The 26,511-nt window shown below is 37.0% G+C and overlaps 2 protein-coding genes across 3 annotated transcripts in view; one reads left to right on the forward strand and one right to left on the reverse strand.

Moving 5' to 3' along the window:
* LOC134529251 (uncharacterized) overlaps positions 1-26,511 on the forward strand; it is a 1,084,551-nt gene that overhangs the window by 137,620 nt on the left and 920,420 nt on the right. The window lies entirely within an intron of this gene.
* LOC134529883 (uncharacterized) overlaps positions 1-26,511 on the reverse strand; it is a 68,042-nt gene that overhangs the window by 375 nt on the left and 41,156 nt on the right. The window lies entirely within an intron of this gene.

Below are 26,511 nucleotides of genomic sequence, written 5' to 3' on the forward strand. Positions count from 1 at the left end.
AGAATAGCGGATCCTAGGTTAACTGACACCTTACCGCAAGAAACTAGATATCTTTACGTGCATTCTAGCCTGCACTGTGTCGAATACTGTGTTAGATATTACGACATTGAGAAGGATTGTGAACGTCTGCCTGTATACTTTGAATTGTGTCACAATAATATCCATTATCGCATGTGTTGGAATAAATCATTCCCATATACTCCCATGAGACTGTTAACATCGTTTCACTGTGAAGATAAGAACTGTTATGTGCACTTATGCCATCCGCTGGCTAAACATCCAACAACCGTTGATGAACTCAGGACCTCTAGAGTTAAAAATGATGAAACTTTCATAGAGCGCTGTACCAGAACTGATCATTGTCGGAAGAAAACGTACGATGTTTTGTTGGGAGACGATGATGACCTGAACACACCGTGTGTAGGACACCTATGTCCTATTTACCATGCAAAAGTAATAAAAGAGTCAAACTTTTCAGTGTCTAAATCATTACCTCTTGCGCCATATGTCGGATTCAAGCTATCGACGAAACGTAAACTTTTCTAAAAATAAAAAATAAACCATGAACTGTTGTGAGTCAGCGTGTTGTAACACCCTCTGTGAATTCATTGCAAGTTTATTTATGGAAGCCATACATATAATTGCTAAAAGACAATCAGAATCTCAGCTCAGTGTGGAGTGAGCCTCGGTCGAGTAAACATGTCGTTTAATCCGGGTAAACATTATGAAAACCTGTCTCGTGGTTTATCTATGGTGGAGTACTCAAATCTGGAATAATGGCATCCTGAACAACTATGTGGAGAGTTGTGACGGTCACTTTCACACTGTTCAGATTATAAACCCGGACACTAACGATTTACCCCTGGAAGTTAATCAGTGCAATTCGTACGGACGTTGTGCAGTTAATTACATGCGAAAAGACACGCCATTGCCTTGCAGTGTCGACGAAGTCTACAATCACGCCTTGCAAATGCCAGAACTGCATTCACCCGACTGTGCATCAGCTATCATCGAGCCTGCGAAACCAGCGCGCAAGAAATGTCAGCGGAGAGTGCCCGCAACGTATGCACCGCGCAAGACTCGAACTCGAGACCTCAGCCATCTGGGACCCGTCAGTCAAGATGGTGATCAGAACTTTCAGCAGAACCAGCACGAAAGAGACCTAAGCAATGACAATATAGCCCTACGTACTGTACTCATAGAAATGTATAACAAACTAAGTTTTATAACTTGTGTTTTTCAGTTAATACATGTTTTTTGTGAAAAAAAATCTCTTCATGTCAATGTTGTGTTGTAATTTAAAACACACATAAGTGTGGTCTAATATGAAAAGTTATCTACGTAATTATGTAATTTTGGACTCTGATGAAAGAGTCATTATTTTTTTAAAATTTAATACATGGTTTTTGTGAAAAACATCTCTTCATGTAAATGTTTTGTTGTAATTTAAAACACACATAAGTGTGGTCTAATATGAAAAGTAATGTATGTATGTTTGGACTCTGATTAAAGAGTCATAATTTTTTTTAAATTTAATACGTGTTTTTTTTTTTAAAAAAAATCTTCATGTAATTGTTTTGTTGTAATTTAAATCACACATAAGTGTGGTATAATATGAAAAGTAATCTACGTATGTTTGGACTCTGATTAAGGAGTCATAATTTTTTATGTGTGTAATTTATTTATTGTATGAGGAGTGGTTTGAAGAGTGACTTTTGAATAAAAACTGTAAATGTTATTACTTGTTAGATTATTTGAATACTAGCCTGTTCATTGTGTTACTGGGGTGACTTCCATCTGGATGGAGGGGTGGTAAGTCGTAAAAAAAATATATAACCAGACGCAACACGCTGCGGCGTGAGGGCTCCCAGAGTAAAAAAAAAAATAAAAAAATATGCTGGCAGCCATTTTGAAAGATTCGTTTGATATATAAATGGCACAGACTGTGAGGGAACACAGTCTCTGATCAGTCGCCGCACTGCTGCTGCCGCACTGCTGATACCTCGACGAGCAGAGCTGTGCCTCCAGTTTTTTCCAGCAAAGGTAAGATATATAGATACAATTTACTGTAAATGTATTTACTAAGCTTTTTGTAATGTTTGGATGATATTATTATCATTTTGAATGGAAATATTCTTTTTTTCATTTAACATGAAAATAATATCTTACTAAGCGGTTTGTAATGTTAGGATGATATTATCATTTTGAATGGAAATATTCTTTTTTTCATTTAACATGAAAATAATATTAAACTTAAACTTTCTTCGCCTTTTACTTTCACACATTGTTTTCGCATTTACCATCTATAATTTATTATCGTTTCCTATTCATTAATACGTAAATGTTTTTTTAGAAAATATTTCCATCTAGTGATATCCTCTAAAATTTTTTTTTTTTTTTTCATATCTTGCAAACGGATGGGAGATTTCGTGTACATTCTAACATTGTTTTCTGAAGAAAAAAAATTAATTTAAAAATTTTATGTCAAACCCATACTCCATAAATACGTCTACGAAATTTTATTCTTTTCTTTTTGTTTTAGCTTTGTGCTCACTGTTGAACGTAATTTCCCTCTCTCTCTCTCTTTATTTTCTATCTCTTCTCTCTTACTATGTCTTCCCGTTCTTCTTCCCCCGAGGCAAAGCGACTCCGTGTTAATGAAGCTGGGCCTACTATCCCTGCCTCTCGCGATGGTGGGCGGGTGTCAGGGGTGGAGTTGGCGCAGGGGCCCGACGTCTTGCCTCGCCTGGAGGGTGTAACATTGAACACTGCATTTGCTAAGAAGATAGTGGACTTTCGAATTGGAAATGATATTGAAAATGTCGATCCAGACTTGGACCGGTTTCTAAAGAGATGTAGGGTTCCCTTTCTGGACTTAACTAACGAATTAATTCGCCCCTTTAAAGTTTACGTTTCACTCTCGGCTTCATTTGTTAAGGAATCTGCGGAGGGAAACGAGAGTGAAACTTTTCATTTCACAACTCACTCAACCGCGATACTGCACTCTGATGAGGTAGGGGAAATCTACGATTCAACATTCATTCCGGAAATCAATAAACACGTTAGTGATAACGGTGCGCGTGGCAGTGGCTGGGCTCTAAAAAGATTGATTAACATGGATGTACATGTTTCAAGCTATAGAGTTTTCACAGTTGGTGCAGTGCACACGAAATTGCCGGCGTTTTTGTTTAATAGGAAAGCTTGTGTTAACATTGAGTGTCCCGAGCAGAACTGTTTCCTGTATGCCGTCATGGCAGGTGTGTTGACGGTGGAAGGCAATATTACTCGAGCCACTTCGTATCCAAATCCACTCGTGTATTTTAATATGAATGGCTTGACATTTCCCTCCACTCTGCATCAGATTAAAACATTTGAGAGGAACAATGATATTTCCATTAATGTTTACGCTTGCGTAGATTCTAAGGGGAATATCGTTGAATGTTTTAGTGGCAAATCTGAATCCTCGATCCAGCCTCTTCGCGTATCCTCTGAGCGAAGAGAGAGACATGTAAATATATTGGCGATTCGTTCGAGTGGCGCGACAGAGCACCTACATTTTGTTTACATAAAATCAATGTCCAGATTATTGCATTCACAATTGTCCAAGACGCAACATAAGAAATGGATTTGCGAGCGCTGTCTTTAGTATTTTACAAGCGAAGACAGATTAAATTCACACAATGTTCTCTGCAGCCAGCATCAAGCAGTGCGGACCTGTTTCCCTACAGAAGAGAACAAGTATTTGCAATTTACAAACTTTGCAAAACAGGACCGCCTAGGCTTTACTGCGTACTGTGACACTGAGTGTTACCTGAAGCCTTTCTCCACCTGTTTGCCCGGTGACGAATCTTCTAGCACTACGCGGGTAAACGAACACGTGCCTTATGCATATAGAATTTTGTTAGTATGTGGGTACAATAGCTCTTTGACCAAGTATGTGCAATTCGAGGGTGATAATTGTATTGCTGTCATGATCGCAGAATTAGTTTCAATGACACAGTGGGTTTGCGATATTTATTCAAACATCATTACTATTAAGACACCGACCCAGGCCGTCTCTGCAAGTCTTGCGAGTCAAACACATTGCCATATCTGTCAGAAGGTATTGGCTGGGCAGACGGTGCTCGATCACTGCCATTTGACTGGTGAAATACGTGGTTATGCCCATTCTAAATGCAACCTGGCTTTCAGGTTGCAAAAGAATAAACTCGTCGCTGTTTTTCATAATTTGCAAAATTACGATGCCCACTTTTTAATGCAACATTAAGTTTCGCGGCGGATTGCACAGCCGGACGGCTCCTTCGTTGTGGAGAACCCCGGCAGTGTCAAAGTCCTTGGAGTTACAATGGAGAGCTACAAGTGCATTACAAAATACATACCCATTTCAGATAATGCGCAAGGAGGCATGGGCACTGTGCGTCTTAGATTCATAGATTCACTTAACTTTTTTAATTCATCTCTGGAAACTCTCGCTGGCAATCTCACGCCAGATAAATTGAAAGTCACCCGTTCAATGTTTCCAGATGACGCACAGTTTCGTTAGCTACTCATAAAGGTGTGTTTCCCTATGATTTTGTTAAATCTAGTGAACAATTGCAGACTGACTTGCTACCCCCTAAGGAAGCGTTCCATAATGTAATGAGTGGCACGGACGTGAGTGATCTGGACTATACTCATGCTCAAAATGCTTGGGACGTCTTCCATTGTGCCACATTGAAAGAGTACGCACTTAGTAATCTTAAGGTGGATACTTGTTTGCTGGCCGACATATTCGAGTCGTTTCGTTTCGTTTGCTTACAATATTATTCATTAGATCCTGCCCATTACATTACCTCTCCCTCGCTCGCATGGGATGCACTTTTATTTAAAAGCTGATAACCGACCCTGATATATACCTCTTCCTAGAGTCAGTCGTTCGTGGAGGTATAACAAACGTAAGTCGACATCACGCGAAAGCCAATAATGTTCACATGTCCACTCACGACCCGAGCCTTCTGTCTTCGTACTTCTGCTATTTCGATGTAAACACTTTGTATGCTCACACAATGTTAGATAAACTTCCTGTGGGCAAATTTGAGTGGGTTCCCAGGGATGAGTATGCGAGTTGGGATTTCAACGCCATTGACATAGATGGCGATACATCATATTTCGCGGAAGTGGATTTGACCTTTCCCGATGATTGTCACGACCGCCTATCAGATCTGCCTCTGGCCCCTGTGAATGGCGTACCGCCAAACGGGCAAATGAGTAAATTATTGTTAACTCTCGCGCCGCGTAATAATTATGTTGTCCATGCTAAAACACTGCGGCACTACGTTCAGTATGGGGCGGTCATCGGCCAGGTTCACCGCGTGCTGCGGTTTGAACAGGCGGCCTGGATGAAAGATTACATAACCTTTAATGCTGAGTGTCGTGCCCAGGCTGCGAATCCCTTCGAAAAATCGTTTTTTAAGTTACTTTCGATTGCAGTATACAGTAAAAGTTTAGAGGATTCTAGAAAACACAGAGACATTCGCATCGCTTCTTGTTACGAAACAATGTATGGGGCAGCCGAGCTGATTGGTCATCCGACATTCAAGGCTCGGCAAATCGTCGATGAAAATCTAGTTCTCATAGAGTTGCACAAAGGTTCGATAACCTTCGATAAACCTTTGTACGCGGGTGTCGCCATTTTAGATTTGTCAAAATTTATTTTATACGACTTTCATTATAACTACATGCAAAAAAAATTCCCTCCGCAGTCTCTGCATCTCTTGTACTCGGACACTGATTCGTTGATTTACCACGTTCAGTGTGATAACGTTTATGATTCCATTCGACCCGACTTAGCTTCACGTTTCGACACATCAAATTATGCACCAGGTAATGATCAACGCTTCCCCTTAGTCAACAAGGGTGTAACAGGGGTGATGAAATATGAAGCTGCTGGCAAGATCATTACGGAATACGTGGGTCTTCGCCTGAAACTCTACGCATACAAGATGGAGGATGGTTCTTGTATGCGTAAAGCGAAAGGAGTTAAGGCCAACGTAATCTGATCACTTCTGTTCCCTCATTACCTGGATTGCTTGCTTAAAAATTCCCGGGTTCTAGGCAGTCAATACCATTTCCGTTTGCGAGGCCACGCCGTGTTTACGGAGCGAGTGAACAAGGTAGCACTGTCTTCAGGAGACGATAAGCGTTGGCTTTCTGAAGATGGTGTCAGCACATTACCTTGGGGGCATAAAGATCTGTGACCTTCTAAAACTCGTGCCTCGCCCGATCCCTTCTAATAATTGTACATATTTCCATTTTTCTTCCGATTACGTTCACCAGTGAGACGAACACTGCTGATGTAACCTCTGAGCAGTGGTTGCAGGAACACAACAGCGCTCACCACTCCTCCCCTGCTCGGAGGGGCTTCAAGTATATATATGTATGTGTGTTTGGGGGGGGGGGGGGGGGTTGAAGGCAAACAACAGCGCTTCTTCCGCCTCCCCCCACACAAAAAAGAAAAAAACACTTATCCTGAGTCCTGAGAGGGGTGTGTTCACCTCCCCCCACCGCGCAGCGCCATGATCCTTTTTATTATGCATGTGGAGAGAAAAACCGTCGGTATGTTAAAGAAAATGTGTAGAGATGTTTGAAAAAAAAATATTCCCTGTTACCATGAAAGCTTGCATTTTATACATGCTAAGCTGAATTAACTTTTAAAAAAATACTAGTTTGTTTCAAGTTGTCTCTCAAAGTATATTCAATCTATCATGATTAAACGTAAAAATACTATTTTGTTTCAAGTTGCAGCATCATGAATATTCAATCTATCCTGATTAAATGTAAAAAATACTAGTTTGTTTCAAGTTGCAGCATCACGAATTTTCAATCTATCCTGATTAAATGTAAAAAATAAAAGTTTGTTTCAAGTTGCAGCATCACGAATATTCAATCTATCCTGATTTAACGTAAACAATACTAGTTTGTTTCAAGTTGCAGCATCACGAATATTCAATCTATCCTGATTAAATGTAAAAAATACTAGTTTGTTTCAAGTTGCAGCATCACGAATATTCAATATATCCTGATTAAATGTAAAAATAAAATATTCCCCTGTTTTTTTTTTAAATTTATATAAATAGTCCTCTTGATAGGATGCCTGAAATTTGTGTGACGTTCTACAGATCTCCCCAACCCCAAACAATGGAACGGATCCCATCAGCGTTGGCGGCCTCTTTCTTCGAGGAAGAGATGGAGGAGGGGACCAGTATTACAGCCGACATTGCGGCGGCCTTCTTCGCAGAAGACCTGCTGGAAGGGCCGTTGTCTCCCCCTCCTCCTCTAACACCACCGGCCAAGACTTCGCCGCTGCTGTTGGTGGCGGGCCCCTCTGGGACATGTCCCTAGGGTCGGCCGCTAACAGCCGACGAAAAAAGAGGGTTCCGGCTACCTGCTACAAACCAGTAGGTGCCGGCTCTGCCTGGCGGCAAAGTCGTGGCCAAGCTGATGGCTATGGATGCCCAGCGGGGTAGGGGAGGGGATAATAAATATTTTTTTTTTAACTAAGTAATATCGTTGTGTTGACTACATTATTTCAATATCCATTATGTGTTACTTGTGGCTGGTAACTTAGTGTGCAGAAAATTGGTAATACGTGTAAAGAACTATGCAGTCATGGTAGACTGGTGTTAAGGTTTAAAAGTCGTTTTGTTTGGAAAAATACACGTAATATTTTATATATTTTGTAGCAATTCGCTACTCGTAAAAAAAATGCTGTGAGAAAAAAATATATACATACATTATAGTTTAACAGAAACATTACGTAAACGAGACTATGGCAAAATATTATTATTACAAGTTATTTTTACCTGGTATTAATCAAATGGCAGGTACAGGTAACTAACACACCAGGTAGACGTTATATTTTTTTAAGTGTTGGGGAAATATATATTTTAACTTTGGAAGAAATTACATTTGTATACAGTTCTCTGCGGCTGCAGCCCCCACCCCTTTGCGAGCGGCTTCCCTATGCGGGAGCCAGTTATTGGGTCATTATTTAAAAAATGACAATGGGGAGGAAGGAAAAGAGCTGGAAACTGCGAGGGAGTACGCACCATCGTCGTCTGCGGCTCCAAACCCTTGGAAAAAATGTTTTTATTTTTTTTTTAAATATATATAATGCCTATAAATGAACAATACAATTTTCTTTTAAATGACAAGTGACATAATAAAAAAACTTTTTTTTTAAATAAAATTGGTGATATATTATAAATAATATTATTTGTTTAAGTAATTAATACTACAGTATAATTCATTTACACAATACACACTAATAGAGAACATTATGTCTTTAACACATAAAAAAACACGGTGTTTGAATTCGCTGAAATACGTAAAGTATAATTTTTTTATTAACACGCTATAAGCATAAGTAATGCCTATAGCTATTATTATTATTATTATAGACAGACATGCTACACAATAAATTAATCATAATATGACTATACTGGCCTAGTACTATAAGAAAACATGGCTACACTTCAGTGTGTGTTTTCAAAATTTGGCATCTACTACTACTACTACTACTATAGTCATAGAGTAGTGGCTGACGAAATAATACTTTTTTTATATTCAAACTTGAGAAATGAAAAAACAATGACTATAAATGGGTAAAAAAAAAAGATGCCGGCCTGGTATGTTGTGCTAAAAGATGGCGGCCTGGTGTGCTATGCTACAAGATGGCGGCCTGGTATGCTGTACTACAAGATGGCGACTTTCAGCAATCGATTGTCATACATATAATATTATTTAATTTTTTTTTTCAAAGTTGGCTGTTCTGGTTACTTCCTAGCAGTCGAAATTTTTTTTTCCAATGTTGAAATAAACATGGCGGCTGGCCCGTTTTTAAATTTCCTGCTTAGCACTATAAAAAAATAAACATGGCGGCCGACTAGCAGCCGACACTATATATTTTTTTAAATTTCCCGCCGTTTAAATTTGCCGACTAGCACTAAGAAAAAAATAAACATGGCGGCCGCATAGCAGCCGATGCGCCTCGTTTAAATTTACTGCTTACCGCTATAAAAAAATAAACATGGTGGCCGCATAGCAGCTGACACTATATATTTTTTAAATTTCCTGCTTAGCACTATAAAAATATACCTTCTCTTTAAAAAAATATTTTATAAGCATATATACTATATCTGAAATTATTTTCTCCAACATGGTCTCGTGGTCCTGTGGTTAGCGTGACGGACTAAAAATCCAGAAACAAAGGTACGAATCCAACCGCTGCCCGCACTCACATTTTTATACTTGTAAAAATAATTCCGACACTAGCGCTACCTGCCTTCCTCATTTAGAAACATACACACACCCCCCTCCACGTGACGTCAACAACCCCCTGCGGACCCCTCCACGTGGCTCCCGGCAACGCCCACCCGACCACATGGTGCCACACCCACTCGACCACATGGTGCCACGCCCCCCCACGTGCTCAGACAAGCACCTGTCCTTTGTTTATAGTGTAACAGAACCGGCGTGCTCCTCCTACTAACTGCTGATGCAAGTTCCCATTATAACACAAGACATATGAATTAACTTTCTGTGATGGATTGCAGAACAATTAAAAAAACAATACCCTTAATTCTGTGGTCGTGAGCTCGTCACCGCCTACGACCGATACGCCGTCAAGCTAAGCTAATAAGACTAGAAAACATACAAAGTCACATTGAGCATTCTAAATCTTAATATTACTCAATAGTACTCGTAACAGATCATTCATACAAGTGGTTACGATTATTTACACACAACCATTCGTTTAACATAGTCTCTGTTTATCCGGTTTGATTTTCTGTTACTCTTCCGCCGCTACCAAGTGAAACTCGCTACACATCGCCGCAGTAAGGCACAAGTTCTTATCCCACTCGCTGTTTCTGGTGTCTACAATTCTTCGTTACCGGCGGTAGAGTTAAAGTCCGTACTGTGTTGTAATCTGGTGGTGATTGTGTCGTGATAGTGTCGGGATTGTGCCAAGACACCCGCTCGCTCGGCCCTCACGGAAGTTGCTAATGCACGCCCTCTTGCCCTTGTGGCTGGACCTTCGTTTTTAGTTAATGTCAGTTCGGAAAGATTTTATGCCTAATCCAGCGACGCTTCCACATGAACTGTCCATATCCTGGGTTACAACTCGGAGAGGTCTCACCCAGTCGAAGCCTTCTCGGTCCTCGGGCGGCAGCAACTCCGCGGTTGATGACGGTGTAGGCCGGCGAGCGGTGTCGGAGCAGTGTGGTAGCCTGCCCGCTTGATGTCCTAGTTGTTCTGCTCTTAGATTGACTTGGCGCATGCCCTTTTATACTCGTTGGCTTCCCTAACGAGCTGGAAGAATAACAGTCTCGTCTATTCTGGGGAAGCCAGCACAGCTCACTGTTGTGCTGGTGGTATGCAGTGAAAAGTCAGGGGTACTATACTTTCCATGTGTTCGCAGGTACACACCTTACAATATTTCTCTTCCACTATGTCAAGTAAAATAAACTTAAATATGCGTTGTACAAATGTTGTGTAGTAATGGGCTGTCTACCAGTGTGTTAAGTAATAAGCATAGTAAGGACAAAGAGTATTAAATATTTCTCTTCCACTATGTCAAATAAAATAAACTTAAATAAGCATTGTACAAACGCAGTGTAGCAATTGGCTCTATATGTTGGTGTGTTAAGAAATAAGCATAGAAATGTATTAAGCATAGTTAGGACCCCTACGGTGCAGTGAGTATTGTTAGCAGTTGTGCGAAGTTCTAAAAGCAAAATTAAAACAAATAATAGAACCCATACAGTACAGCGTTTAACACATAGCGTTAAGTATTAAACATATGTAAAATAAAAACCGCACGGAGTGGGCGAAGACCCAGAAAAATAAGGACACCGGCCCGCTCGGCCGCCATATGATCGCCAAAAAAAAGTTACATAAATCACCTCGGTGCTCTGTTATAAAAAAAACAGGTATGCATATAGGCATAGTTAAAAATAATAATAATAAATGTAACCCTATGGTACTAGCCATCCAAATAGCGCGAAGCGCAGTAAAAGGCACTCAGCGACATGTAGCAAATAAGCATACATAAAATAAAAAACTTTAGTGTAGGAAAAACTTACCGGAATGCAACCCGGCCACCCCGACTACGTGTAATGATAAACAAATAAATAAAAATGCAGAAAAAAGACATATTCAAAATAGGAACGCTATGTAAGCCGTGTGGAGTGCAACCTGCCCACCCGACTGCGTGTAACGATAAGTAAATTTATAAAATATATTTAAGCGGGAGCGTTAGAGTAACACGTCTGTACGCCGTGTAAGCACTCGGAAGACTGTTGACAATTTCTCGCGCGACGATAGCCAGCGAGAAGTGAAAGTTGTTTTTAACACTGGCCCGCTGCGTTCTATAGTATCTTGCAGTAGAGTCACGGAACTCGCCTAAGCGTGGAACACAATGATACATGAAGGTAATCAACCACCGAATGCATGAGCACACTATAACTGTGACAAAAAAAATACCATAAATCAAGTGTAAACAACAATACAAAAAGGTATTAATAAAACTATTAAAACATTCCATGTAAAACATAACAAAAACAATCAAAATGCTTAAGTAGGCACTCACAAACACAATCACGAACACAATACAGCATAATGTATATAAAATCGGCAATCACAGATAATAAAACCTCAGCAGCGAAAACTCCCATGAAATAATAGAACACACTTCACAAAACAACTCGCTTATTGAGACAGCATGATGCAAAGAGTAAAAATCCCTATACGTAAATAGGAAAAATAAAACAAACGCGGAAAACGAAAGACCGGCACCACCGCGAGAAAACAACCATAAAACATAATAAAATAGTGTTACCCTGAAATAAACAAGCAAAACTATCTACAGCAGGCCACAACATAAAATAAATGCAAGAAAGGTAATAAAAATACTTATTTAGTAACACATTGAGGAAATAAATAACGCAGACAGGTAAGGACGGAAACCTCTATATCCCTCAAAAAAAAATTATACCACTAGGCTAAACACAACCCATAAGTAAATCAGAATAGAGCTCCCAAAGAAAGCCAATAAACCAAAATCCAGTTTTTAAAAAAAATCTGTCTACAAGAATAATATTATAAAACTACCACACTCTCAAAACAGCATATACACCACACCAAATGGCATGGCCCGAGAAATGACAACACAAATAAATAACAATAACCATAAATACCTACATCCTCAAAATATGTTATTAAGCAACCGAAACATAAAAAAAGTCTAGCGCATACACAACAGGAAAGAACAACCATAACACCAAACCCATGAACACTGCAGGGAACGATCCGAAACCAAGACCTGTAGATTGAGAGGCCAGCACCCATCCCACCCACAGAACCAAACCAACTGAAGGAACAAGCTATGTCTCTACAAGAATTAACGAAGCGCTCATGCAATACGAAAATAGAGGCCTTTTTTTTCTCTCTGAAAACAAGATATCGCAAACGTAGACACAAAAATAAAAAGCTAGCGGAACAAACCAAAGCGCACATAAGACCTCGCGAATGCGCAAACTAACGGCACAACACCAAAGACAAAACATGCTATTCCTTTGTTTAAAAAAAAAGACGCACATACAAGTCTTTAGTGCTAGCCCCAGCTACTATATATATTCATTAATAAATAAAATCGGTTATAGTATTATGTGTAGGCATACTGTACTATAGTCATTAAATAGGAAGTAATATAAGTACAAAGCGATATAGCCACAAGACGTTGTTAAGTAAAAAATATAGTAAAAAAGTGTAAGTATAGCGCATGCTTATATCCATTAAATAATATATAATGGAATATATGTAAGTAAAACGTGTTATACTCATACCTTATTAAACTAAGTATTTTAATGTTTAAACTCTTATAGTCATTAAACCAGATACTTTGTAGGAATATAAACATAAGTTGTTTCTAAATAAAATGGTCTGTGTAATACATATGCTTATAGGTAGATCATCAGCTCTGACTAATTTGTCCTTATTAAAGGGCTTCATATAAGAAATACGAATGCTAGTTCCCGGCTATAAACATAGCATGTTATTCTAAAAATAAAATAAACTATGTATCATTGTAGTATAAAGACCGCAATATAGGTACTGCTAACTCATTTGAAAAAGTCATACCATCATTATTAAATAATCATACTATTTATTTATACAAAAAATATTAACTGCTATCCATACATCCCTTTCGCTCATGACATATACATAATGTGTGTGTGGTGATCTAAATATGGAGTGCTAACCCCCATAAAAGAATATTATATGAGGCATGTCGTACAGTAAGAATGCTTATAATATTATTGTTAACTTTCCAACAAGGCTAGATAAAACACAATCTCTTTATAGTGGTAGATGAATAATCAGAGCTATGTATACCAACTATAGAATTCGTACTAGTTAATAATAAATAAGGATCTATCGGGGTAAATATAAAAAGATATACTAAAATAACCTATTTAACTACACCCCAATAAGCATAGGAAGCTCTGAAGTTCCAAGGCGTTAATAACAAAACGTAAAATAAAAGGTTACTGGTTCAGTTTTAAAAAAGAATCTATATATAGTTATATCCTACTACTATGCATTCCATTAAGCATATGAAGTATTATATTGCCATTTCAACGAAACCTGAATAGAACACACCAGTAATGTTTGTGAAAGAACACACAAGGATATTCATATTATATTAATTACAACTTAGCCAAAATCATTTACAGAATAAAAGACATAGCAATTCCATGCTTCAAACACCGCATCGCTTCGACGATGGTCCAAAACACAAAAATTATATCTGCCTCCCAGAGACTGCCACAGTCGCCTCAGCGAAACATGTAACTTTCACTTGCCGGAGTGGCACACGGAAATAAATATTGTTAGTAAAACATGCAGCGTCCTCCGAAAACAAGCTTCCAGCTGTAAAGATGGATAAAAAAAATATATTAAAATATACAAAAAACAAGGAGGTAACCACCGTAACTGAAAGTATATATATAAAAGAAACAATACATTTATACCATCTTAAATACCACAGCCTCAAAAAAAAATTATAAGAAACACAATAAAATGAGAGTGAACTAAAAGAGCAATTTCAAAAGTCTAAACTGAACAGAAATATGGGTAAATATTGAAGTATACACATGAGAGTACAAGTAAGTATAAATATATATTTAAAAAATTACAAACGATATATTACATTACCTATCGTAAAAAAATCTTTTCAGAAAGACCAGACATCACTTCCCCTCGCAAAATCTTCGATGGTGATTGTCACAATTCCTAATAGCATACATGTGAAATAGAAAGAAAGTAGTAAGTTTTTGCCTGTACTGGCACTGGCGCCGGCGCGTGGTGCCGGTGCCGAGCCACCATCTTGGATTTGTGACGTCACGGCGGCCATCTTGGACTCAAAAATTCCTCAAAATTCCTCAAAAATGGCTCAAAATGACTTAAAAATTCCCGTTTTGAGGAAAAATATCTCGTTTTCTTCCACAAAAATTCGAAAATTAGGATTTCGAAAAACCACAAAAGTCGTTTTGCCTTAAAAACCACGAAAATCGTGATATAGGCTTAAAAATCCATGTATTCAGCCTCCGATAAGACTCTTTTAAGATAATGACGTCACCGTTGCAATTTTCGTTATGGCAGCCATCTTGAAAATCTTTATTTATTATCCGATATTAATAGAAAAATTTTTTAAATTTATAAAAAATTCAAACTCCGTTTAGCAATTTCTAGGAATAAGGATACCATGACCGCTATCTTGGATTATGATGTCACCGATGCAATTTTCGTAACCGCAGCCATCTTGAAAATCTTTATTTATTATCCGATTTTAATGTAAAAAAATTTAAAATAAATGAAAATTTTAGCCATAGTTAAGCTATTTCTAGAAATAAGGATACCAAGACCGCCATCTTGTATTATGACGTCACCTTTGCAATTTCCGCTACACACGCCATCTTTAAAATCCGCAATTTGTATGTTAGGAAATCGGGAAAAATTTTAAAAATCATAAAAAAATTAAATAATCGAATTAAATAATAAAATATTAAAAACCAATGTTGCACTTATCGTTACAGTCGCCATCTTGGATTATATAAATATTGCATGATTCGTTATACCCGCCATCTTGGTTGAGTAATATGTTATCGTTACACTTTATGTAACGACCGTCATATTGGATCCTATTAATGTTGCATGTTTCGTTATGGCAGCCATCTTGAAAATCTTTATTTATTATCCGATTTTAATGAAAAAAAGTTAAAAATTCATCAAAAAAATAACTAATTAGAATTATGATTGATTATATCGATTCCCGTCCTTGGTTCGAAACCAGTGAGGCAAAAAATAAAAAAACCATCAGATCCTTCCTCCACAGAAGCCACCTACAGATTGACCTACCACCAATACAAAGGTATATATCGTCAGCTGTTATGACGTCATGTCCGCCATCTTGTCTTCGTCCGCTGGAGACCGTCATCTTGTTTTCGTCTGCTAGAGTGTGCTGGCGACATGTTAGTATAATTTTCTGTTCACCATACCTTTAACCTCGTCTGATGGCATTGAACTTTGTCATTGACTTGAACTTTGACCTTGACTTTGAATTTTTACCTTGACCTTGAAATTTGACCTTGAAATTTGACCTAGACCTTGAAATTTAACCTTGAATTTGATCTTTGACTTTGACCTTGACGTCCATCATGGATCCGTCATATTATGTTCAGTACATGCTACCAGGAGCTAACACCTGCTAGTGGTCATTGCCACCATCATGTTTTCGTCTGCTGGAAGACACCATCTTGTGTGTACTCGTCTTACCATCATGCTAGTTTTATTCTAACCTGCTACAGTGCAGTAATCATTAATTATTACTGAGGTGCACGCCATATTTAAATTTGGGCACCATCTTGAAATCATGTAATTATTTAGCTAGAAATGCGGGAAAAATTCCATAAGTCTCCGGAAAAAAAATTTATTAATTTACAAATTGAATCGTTATATTCCTGTCCACGGTTCGATTCTTGACCACTGACAGTTGTAACTAATTATTAAATAAATTGTAGATTCTGTTTTCCATTATCTGTCGCGGAGTATATTAATTATTCACTCTACGAAAAACAACACAAGTCAATATACCTGACCAACGAATTAATACAGTGCCGATTAGCCTATTTTGAAAGAATAATTTTTCAATAATCTAAATAACCTATAAGCCGTTCATGTACAAAGCCACACATATAGACCAATTGTCTTCAGTCCATGATACCGAGTCATGTCATTATCAGACGTATAGGCTAGTCATTTCAGGACCACATGACTTTCGTCGTTAGCTAATTATATTCAATTAATCCATAGTGACATTTATTATACATACTAAAGGACCAAGTGACCTTGAAAAATATTTTAGTAACACCAAGAGGTTTTAAACTAGTAAATATTCAATCACTTTATTTTGTACTACGCGCATTCAACAAAAAGGAAGAACCGACAACGAAAAGGCAGCACCGGCAACGAAAAGGCAGCACATTTGGAAGCACCAACAACGAAAAGGCAGCACCGCCAACGAAAAGGCAGTACATTTGGAAGCACCGACAACGAAAAGGCAGCACCGCCAAGGAAAAGGCAGCTCATTTGGAAGCACCGATAACGAAAAGGCAACACATTTGGAAGCACCGACAACGAAAAGGCACCACCGCCAACGAAAAGGCGGCACATTTGGAAGCACCGACAACGAAAAGGCAACACCATCAACGAAAAGGCAGTACATTTGTCGTTGACTCCAATATTCATTGGCTCCAATATTCATTGGCTTCAATATTTATTGGCTCCAATATTCATGGGCTCCAATATCAATTGGCTCCAATTGCTCCAAATGCTCTAGCAGGTTCCAAAAAGCTCCATCAGTCTTTTGTCTCCAACAGTCTTTTGGCTTCTATAGTCATTGGCTCCAATAGTCATTGGCTACAATATTCATTGGCTGCAATATTCATTAGCTCCAATATTCATTGACTCCATCAGTCTATTGTTTCCATCAGTCTAGTAACTCCATCAGTCATTGGCTTCTACAGGCATTGGCTTCTACAGTCATTGGCTCTAACTGTCTTTTGTCTCATTAGCACCAAATATATTTGGATATAATTTAACGAGTCTAAGAGACTATGAGGCCACAACGCTACGAGTCTAAAAGGATCTAGTTACTTACGAGTTATACATGGCTAAAAGACCGCGTGGCTACGAAACTACATGTCTTTGAAGCTACAAGAATACAAGTCTACTCGGCTCCAACTACTCCAGCATTATGTTATTAGATTATATGACTACTTTTTTACGTAGCTAAAAGTCTACGAGGATACTTGGATTCGTAGCTACAATTCTACGAGGTCCCACGACATATTGTCTACGCGACTACGAGCCATGAGGTTACGAGACTACGTGACTACGAATCTTCAAGTTTAAGAGACTGCGAAGCTACAGAGCTACGAAGCTTCTATAACACGAGTTTGCGTGACTGCGAGGATAGAGGTCTACAATTATGCATGAGTACTTGACTACGAAGCTACTCGTCTACAAGGTTCCAATTGCCGCATCTATCTTCGTCGAAATTTTCTCTTTTGCTCCAACTGCACCACCAGCATTATGTTATAAGATTACATGGCTACTTGCTTACGTAGCTTCAAGTCTACGAGGCTCCAATGCATCATGTCTACGTGACTACGAGCCATGAGGTTACGTGACTATGCGATTGCGAGTCTTAAAGGTTATGTGATCGCGAATCTATAGGACTACGTAGCTTCCAGAACGCATGGTTACGAGACTGCATGACTAATTGGCCGCGTGGCTACGAAACTTCATGACTAACTGACTACAATTGCGAAATTCAGTGGTGAGAGTTAATTTATCTCATGCAAAGGTACTTGTTGCAAGTAGTTCCACTTTTCATCAGATGTTGCCACGTGTTATTTGCAGGTAAATAATATTTATTTCTTTTCTGCATGACTAATTGACCGCGTGGATACGAAACTTCATGTCTCTAACTGACTACAATAGCACCATTCAGTGGACTACGTGACTACGGATCTTCAATTTTACGAGACTGCGAAGCTACAGAGCTACGAAGCCTCTAGAAAACTAGTTTACGTGACTGCGAGGATACAGGACTACAAGTCTGCATCAGTACTTGACTACGAAGCTACTTGACTACAAGGCTCCAATTTCCGCATGTGTCTTCGCCGAAATTTTCTCTTTTGCTCCAACTGCACCAGAAGTATTAAATTATAAGATTACATGACTAACTGTTTACGTAGCTGCAAGTCTACGAGGCTACTTAGATACGTAGCTACAATTCTACGAGGTCCCAAGACATCATGTATACGCGACTACGAGCCATGAGGTTACGAGACTACGTGACTACGAATCTTCAAGTTTACGAGACTGCGAGGCTACAAAGCTACAAAGCTTCTAGACCACGAATTTACGTGACTGCAAGGATAGAGGTCTACAAGTCTGCATGAGAACTTGACTACGAAGCTACTCGTCTTCAAGGCTCCAATTGCCGCATCTATCTTCGACGGAATTTTCTCTTTTTCTTCAACTGCACCACCAGCATTATGTTATAAGATTACATGGCTACTTGCTTACGTAGCTTCAAGTCTACGAGGTTCCAATGTATCATGACTACGAGACTACGAGCCATGAGATTACGAGACTATGCGATTGCAAGTCTTCAAGGTTACGTGATCGCGAGGCTATAGGACTACGAAGCTTCCTGAACGCATGGTTACGAGACTGCATGACTAATTGGCCGCGTGGCTACGAAACTTCATGTCTCTAACTGACTACAATAGCAACATTCAGTGGTGAGAGTTTATTTATCTCATGGAAAGGTACTTGCTGCAAGTAGTCCGCTTTTCAACATAAGATGACGTCACGTGTTGCTTGCAGGTAAATAATATTTATTTCTTTTATTCGGGATGCGGGATGCTCACTATCGATCGCATAAGAAGGATGACTTCGTTAGTCTCCAAGGAGAAAGAAGTTTGTCCTTCCTGCTAGTGCTTCTCATATTTCTCACGGTCCGCCATCTTGGATTGTTAAGTCACGGCGGCCATCTTGGATGGGTGTGGCCTTGACCTTTGACCGAAAGCGCAGGAATGATCGCAAGCACACGGATTAACCATCAAAATATTGATAAGAATAATCAGGAGCACACAGAGAAAACCATCATAATATTGGCAAGAATAATTAGAAGCACACGGAGAAAATCGACACACGTTTTCTTTTATATCATAAAATTACAGGAAAAAAATATTAAAAATAAAAATAAATTAATAAGAAATTTAAAATGAAAAATTTACAAAAATACATAAAATTCTGGCTTGTACTAGAACTCTATCTTTGCTCAACAATGATTACTTTACAAGCTAGCAGAACCTGTTTATGTATTTTTTTTATTTTAAATTTTTTATTAATTTATTTTTATTTTTAAATATTTTTTCCCTGTAATTTTATGATATCAAAGAAAACGTGTGTCGTTTTTCTCCGTGTGCTACTGATTATTCTTGCCAATATTATGGTGTTTTTTTGAGTACACGTCATTTAGCCTAAAGTCATTTAGCCAAAAATGTTCTTTAGGCAAAATGACTTTAGGCAAAACGACTTTACGCGAAATGACTTTAGGCAAAATTACTTTTAGGCAAAACGACTTTAGGCAAAACGACTTTAGGCAAAACGACTTTAGGCAAACTAACTTTAGGCCAAATGACTTTAGGCAAAACGACTTTAGGCAAAAAGACTTTTAGGCGAAATGACTTTAGGCAAAATGACTGTAGGGCAAGCTAAACAGATGCCCAGAATTTTAGGCAAAACAACTTTAGGCACAGCGACTTTAGGCAAAACGACTTTAGGCCAAACGACTTTTAGGCGAAATGACTTTAGGCAAAATGACTGTAGGGCAAGCTAAACAGATGCCTAGAATTTTAGGCAAAACGACTTTAGGCAGAACTAATTTAGGCAAAATGACTGTAAGGTTTGATCACTGCCCGAGAATGTGGAGTGGTGCTATGCGAGTTTAGGCAAAACGACTTTAGGCAAAACGACTTCAGGCAAAACGACATTCGGATACATAAATTTAATCTCTAAAATATTCAGAATAATACTTCGTTCACATTTGGCGCATAGATTGCGTGACTAGTAGTATATCTCGTAACAACATGTTTAGCACAAGTAAAGGATCATTTAGTTCAGTTTAACCATAACAGGTGGCGCTACAAGTCATATTTAAAACAATGTGTATGCTGGTTTAATTTCCGGTCACAAGGCTGCGTATAAGTACAAAGGAAAGCAATTTTATGAATATGCGTAAGATGTAAATTGATTATATTATAATGTTTATAAGTAATAATTGTTTATAGTACTAGTTCAGTTTAATATATTATATTCGCAGAACTAATTTTATTTTATGACACGTGAGCTTTGTTTGAAGGTATACATTTTATTTTAATTTTCATATATATATATATATATATATATATATATATATACACAAGCTGCAGTACCCGGCTTTGCCCGGGCTGATCACCGGGTGATATATTGTCCGCGAGTTACAGCAAAATGGATAGCGATATGTCTAGTGTGGTGGACATTAAGAAATGACACACAATTACTGTTTGTGTATCTGTGACCTATGGTTATCTGTTTACCCATGGTGATCGGTTGAAAGGTTTAGAAGTTGATGCGCTACAGCGCCATCTAGCGGCGAGTTACAAAAAAAAATGGTTAGCATAAAAGCCTTCTCCATGATAAAAACACTTCGATGTGCCAACTTTCATGGCGATCGGTCAAATGGTGTAAGAGTTTATCGACGTCATACATGCCAACATCCAATTATATATAGATTCTTATATTTCGAAATTTTGGGGCTTTCACTTTTGCGGAAAGTGGATGTTCAGGACCTCGAATGGTTTGGAACACTCCATCTCGAAAGAATAGATATTTAAAATTCCTGAAATTTTCGAAATTTTGAGGCTTTTTCCCCAGAGGGGGCGAGAGGGGGGGGGGGGTTCGAGGACCCTGAATGGCTCGAAAACACTTAAAATCGAAAGAGATAGATTTTTTAAATTTTTTAAACTTTCGAAATTTTGGGGCTTTAACCACCTTGGGGGGGGGGGGGGGGGGGAGGGGTGATGTTGAGGACCCCGAATGGTTTGGAAACACTCCAAATCGAAATAGATATAAAAGAATATAAGAATGTAGGCATTTACTGTACTCCTATCTACTATAATAACAATATTGACAAATAGAAAGCTTATTACCTACCTATGAATAATTATTTAAATAAATTAATAAATAACTGTATGTTTAAGAATTTACGTACATACATAATATTTAACTTCAAACTTTACACACCAAAAAAAAACTAACGATGTTTGTGAAACTATTTTTTATTTGTCATAATGTTTAAAACATTTGTAAGATTTGTTTATATGTAAAACTGTGGTGGCAATATTCCGCTTATCCAAAGGAGTATAAAAATTAATAGAGATATCACTCCCTGTACACAACACAAATCTTTGAATTAAGTAAAAAAAAAAAACATACTCCAAAATGAAACAAAAAGTATAAATCACAACTAATTTGACAAAAAATTTATACAACTGGAATGACAATGTTAACATCCGCCTGAAATTTAATAGAAGTAAGTAGGTAAGAATATATATATATATAACAAATGAAATGAAATAAAAACATACATAAATAAAATTATCTCACACTCAAACAAACATAATGTTTAATATGAAATAAAGGAAGATGGCAATTACACGTAACTATTCTAATTAATAAAAATAAATAAACTTTCCTGAAATAGTAAAATTCTAATTTTTCAACAATATATTACATAATTGATAAATATTTCTGGTCTTCGGTCTCAGCAGCCCTAAGTCTCTTGATGCTCAGCAGATAAATTATAAACACTAAACCAAACTCCTTGCAAATAAGTAGGTACTGTGAAAACAAATAACAATATTGACAAATAGAAAATATTAGTAGGCCCTACCAACCTCTGAATAAATTTCGAAGAAATCTATAAGTTTAAGAATTTATGTACATACATAATATTAAACTTGAAACTATCCACACAATAAAAACCTAAGAATGTTAGTGAAACTAATTTTTTTATTTGTCATAATACCTCAAAAAAAAGTATGTTTCCAAAATGAAACATAAAGTATAAATAATGACCAATTTGACAAAAAAAATTGTACTACTCGAATGACTTTGAAAACATACACGTGAAATTTAAAAGAATTATGAGTGCCCTAGGTAGGGAGAAAAAATATAAAAAGAAGAAATTAAATTTAAAAAATCGGTGCGTGTACTTAGGTACGCGCATGAGAAGTTATACTTCTTTGGCATCATTAAAAAATAGTTTTTAATTGCATGCAAAAATATTGCGTGGAGTCCTTCCGCGCGGAAGAAGTGAAACTTCGTAATGTGGAAATGAAAATAGAAAGGGGTAGAAATTTATTTTTAGTGAAATCATATTGTATCAAATCAAACTAAAAAATAAAGGAAATAAATTTGTAACGATTCATAAATTGATCTTTAGAGAGAGATAGAGAGAGAGAGAGACACCTATTGAATGTCTATAAAACTAATTTTTTTATGAGAGCAGATTTTCATGAAATAAATCATGAAATCATTCAACGATAAAAGTTGTTTATTTAAGTAAGCGGACGGGTTCACCCCAAGGAGAAAATTGACGCGGCGAGACCTCGTGGACATAGAGAAATGACACAAACTCACTATTTACCTATGTGTCTATGAAACATTATTTTTTTCTGCAATTTAAAATGTAATATACAAAAACGGTATTGAAAATTGAAACAAATATGGCGACACTACAAACTGTCAAGATCTTTATTTTTTTCTTACTCTCTACTTAGTTCTTTACAATAGCAAAACGTAACGTAATGGCTTGAAAGCTATTGCTCGGCAGACACAAAGGAATGACACTAACAGTTTGTATATCTATGACACACATTACATAAAATTAAGATATATTTTTTAACCCGTTTAAAATTTATTTTTTTTTTAGACAAAAGATAGTATATGTCCATCCCCAGGATATAATCTATCTCCTTACCAAATTTCATTACGATCCGTTCAGCCGTTCAGCCGGGAAAAGGTAACAAACAAATAGGCAAACAGACAGAAGACAGACAGAGTTACTTTCGCATTTATAATATTAGTAACGAGATATCCATTATTTCGCTGTAGCACATGATGCATATTTATTTAATAGAATGTGCTAGTAAAAACTGTTATCGCAACAGAGACTCGGCAATCCATGGAAATTGCAGACAGCATCGTACAAAATAGCACGACACTATAACCAAACAAACACCATTTTTATTAATAATAAAATTCTATAGTATAATGTTTCCCTGTACATGAATACTTAAGTGAGTAGAAATTAACGGAAGTTAATTTAAAACCCTGTTATAAACATAAATTCATTAATTTTCATAATTGAATACTTCTTGCACTAAAACGTTTATGTGAAAATCTGTATACCTACACGCACTGAAACCTCGGACTACATTGTTCTTGTTTTAGAAAATTTCACTGTTATAAACCCGAACGGCAAGAAATTTGTGGTTAATGTATTCTCCTAACTTAGTTAAATAAATTTTTCACTTGAAGAATAAAAAAAGAATATTATATATATATATATATATATATATATATATATATATATATATATATATATAGCAGGCCGGCTGGCCTCATTAGTTTACTTTGCGATACCACATGGGATTTATCGTAATGTAAAATAACCCCGAAGTATCTTACAATCTAAAAGCTGATCGTTTTACTTATTACATTTATTCTGTTAGGACTAATAAATCTAATGTGAAATGAAACATAATAGGCTTGTTACTACGATCATACTGCATACCATAATTTAAATATGTTACGAGACTGAGATAAGTGAATTATATGTATCCCGTGATATTTTTCTGAAACAGTTTGAGCTTACTTTATATTTCTATTCTATACGCACATACCAGCAGTGTCTCTCTAGCCAATGGTTGCTGTCGCTCACGAAAATTTAATTTTTTCTCTAGCCCAATCAGAAATCGGTAACTTTTGCACCGAACTTTCGTGATTCGTTTTTAAACTTTTTACACGGTCAAAATCGTAATTCTATCAATCATGAATAAGAATTTTTTTTTCCCGAAATATAACAGCTTTTGTTAATTTCATTTTACTATAGTGCTTAGAAAAACATATTCTGAAAATAATAATTTTTTAAATTATATTATACACTGGATTTTCTATGGTCAGGGCCGGCGCGTCCATGTAGGCGAACTAGGCAACCGCCAAGGGCGCCACGTAGCTGGGGGCGGCGCAGCACGACACATAACATCTGATATAATATGTTTAACGATTATTGAAACTAGATGAAAATGGATTTTTGTAACAGTTTGGAATGTTTAAGTAATTATTTTAAGTCCACGGTGACCTGTTTATGATTTGTAATAAGAAAAAAGAAAGAAAAAACAAAAAGCCTACTTACCTTTGATTGTTGACAAAATATTAGGCTTACGTGATGTATTTTGAGGCAAGGACAATTTTTTTGGAGTGTCCGGTGGGCGGGGGGGGGGGGGGGGGGGGGCAGTAAGGATTTTCGCCTAGGGCGCCAATTTACCTTGCACCGGCCGTATGGTATTTTTTTGTTTTTTGGTAAATTTTTATATTCATAATTATACATGCCTAGTTGAAAATTTCATTATTTTCTATTCATACGTAGCCTACTAGAAACTTTTTCGTAAATATCTGGTAGGCTGAATATGCATTTAAAAATACATGTTTTATTAGTTCATTAAACGATAGGATTCTTCATGGTTCTATCTTGACTTATATAAAATACTACCGATGATTAAAATTGCTTTTATATTGAATGTATATTACATATTTTACAATTGATATACCTGAGGCCAGTTATATAGCTAATTTATGTGAATATGAGTAATTAACTAATAATAAAAGCCTATAACTAGGTACGCGAAATATCATATACTAGCTGCAATACCCGGCGTTGACCGGGATGAACACAGGGTGAAGGGGACCTTTTTCTAAATCAGATGTAGTTAGTAATTGTCTTCTTAATTTGAATGTCAAGTTTGAAAATTAATGTATATCACTTTCAGATCCCGACAGACGTTTTTCTGCCAGTTTATAGTTATTTACCTGGTCTGTATGTAATTTAGACTTTATAAAGCAATATAGAAAAAAGCTGATAAATAAGAGATTACTTATATTGAAAAGATTCCATTATCTAGCTAATACTCGACCTGCATTGCAATGCCTCATTCAGTTTTTTTTTGTAATATGTTTGAAGTAGTTCCACTAGGGTGATGCTTAAAAATGAAGGTTAAAAAATTTAATGGTTCACCCTCTCATTTTATTCTCCCCCATGTAAAATGGTCTGGAATCTTTTTTGGCTGTATTTAAAGCGAATTTAGGGGTCGCTACCAGCATTTGAAGTTTATAAAATTACCAATATTGCAGCACATGAATTTTTAATATAAGGAAATAAGTAATTTTAAAATACTTGAGGAACCAACTACCACTTTACGCGTTAAACGGAACATTTTCATGCTGAGACTCCCCTCCAAGAAACCTCACCTCTCCCCCCTCCAAAAAAAACCCTTTACTCCCCTCCAACCAACCCACAGCCGAGGTCATGTGTGAGTTGACTGTCAGTACCTGTCTGGGCAGTGTGCCTGTCTGATCTGTGCAGTTGTTCATGTAGCTTATCCAGAGTGTTTTTAAAAGTAATTATGATTGTAAGTGTGTGGTTAAAGTTGGTTATTGAAAGTGATTTTGGTTTGTGAATTCATAGTAAGTGTTTTTGTATTCATTGTTTAAATAGTAAACCAAATAATTACACAACAAACTAAAAAATATTATTTACTTGAAAAGTTTTTATCTATGTAGGCTGCAAATTTATAAATTTAAACTGAAAAGTCATATAATTTATGGTTACTAATTTTATAACTATTAGTATTTACCATGGAACATAGTAAAAACTCTGCAATTTCTACAATGAAAAAAACAGAAATATGGTTGGTCGGACAGATGTCTGAAACGTTCATTCATACCAAACTTCCATCTAAACGGGAAGTACTGTCCATATTTTTTTTATTATAAAGAACAAGTAAAGCAAAAGATTCGTGAAGCTGCTTATTCAACCTCTAAAGATTTGCTAGCCGTTTGGAATAAGGCTAGGATACCTACCAGACAGAAAATACATGTTGTTGATAAAGTAGAAAAGTTATTCAAATAGTGGCAGAATCTGAAGAAAAATAAAGAGAACAAATCTAAAAGATCAGCAGTATTAAGACTAAAAGAAGAAACATGGAATTACAATTTAGATTACTTATTTGA

The sequence above is a fragment of the Bacillus rossius genome, chromosome 2, assembly GCF_032445375.1.
Source record: "Bacillus rossius redtenbacheri isolate Brsri chromosome 2, Brsri_v3, whole genome shotgun sequence".
In the NCBI taxonomy this organism is placed as follows: Eukaryota; Metazoa; Arthropoda; class Insecta; order Phasmatodea; family Bacillidae; genus Bacillus; species Bacillus rossius.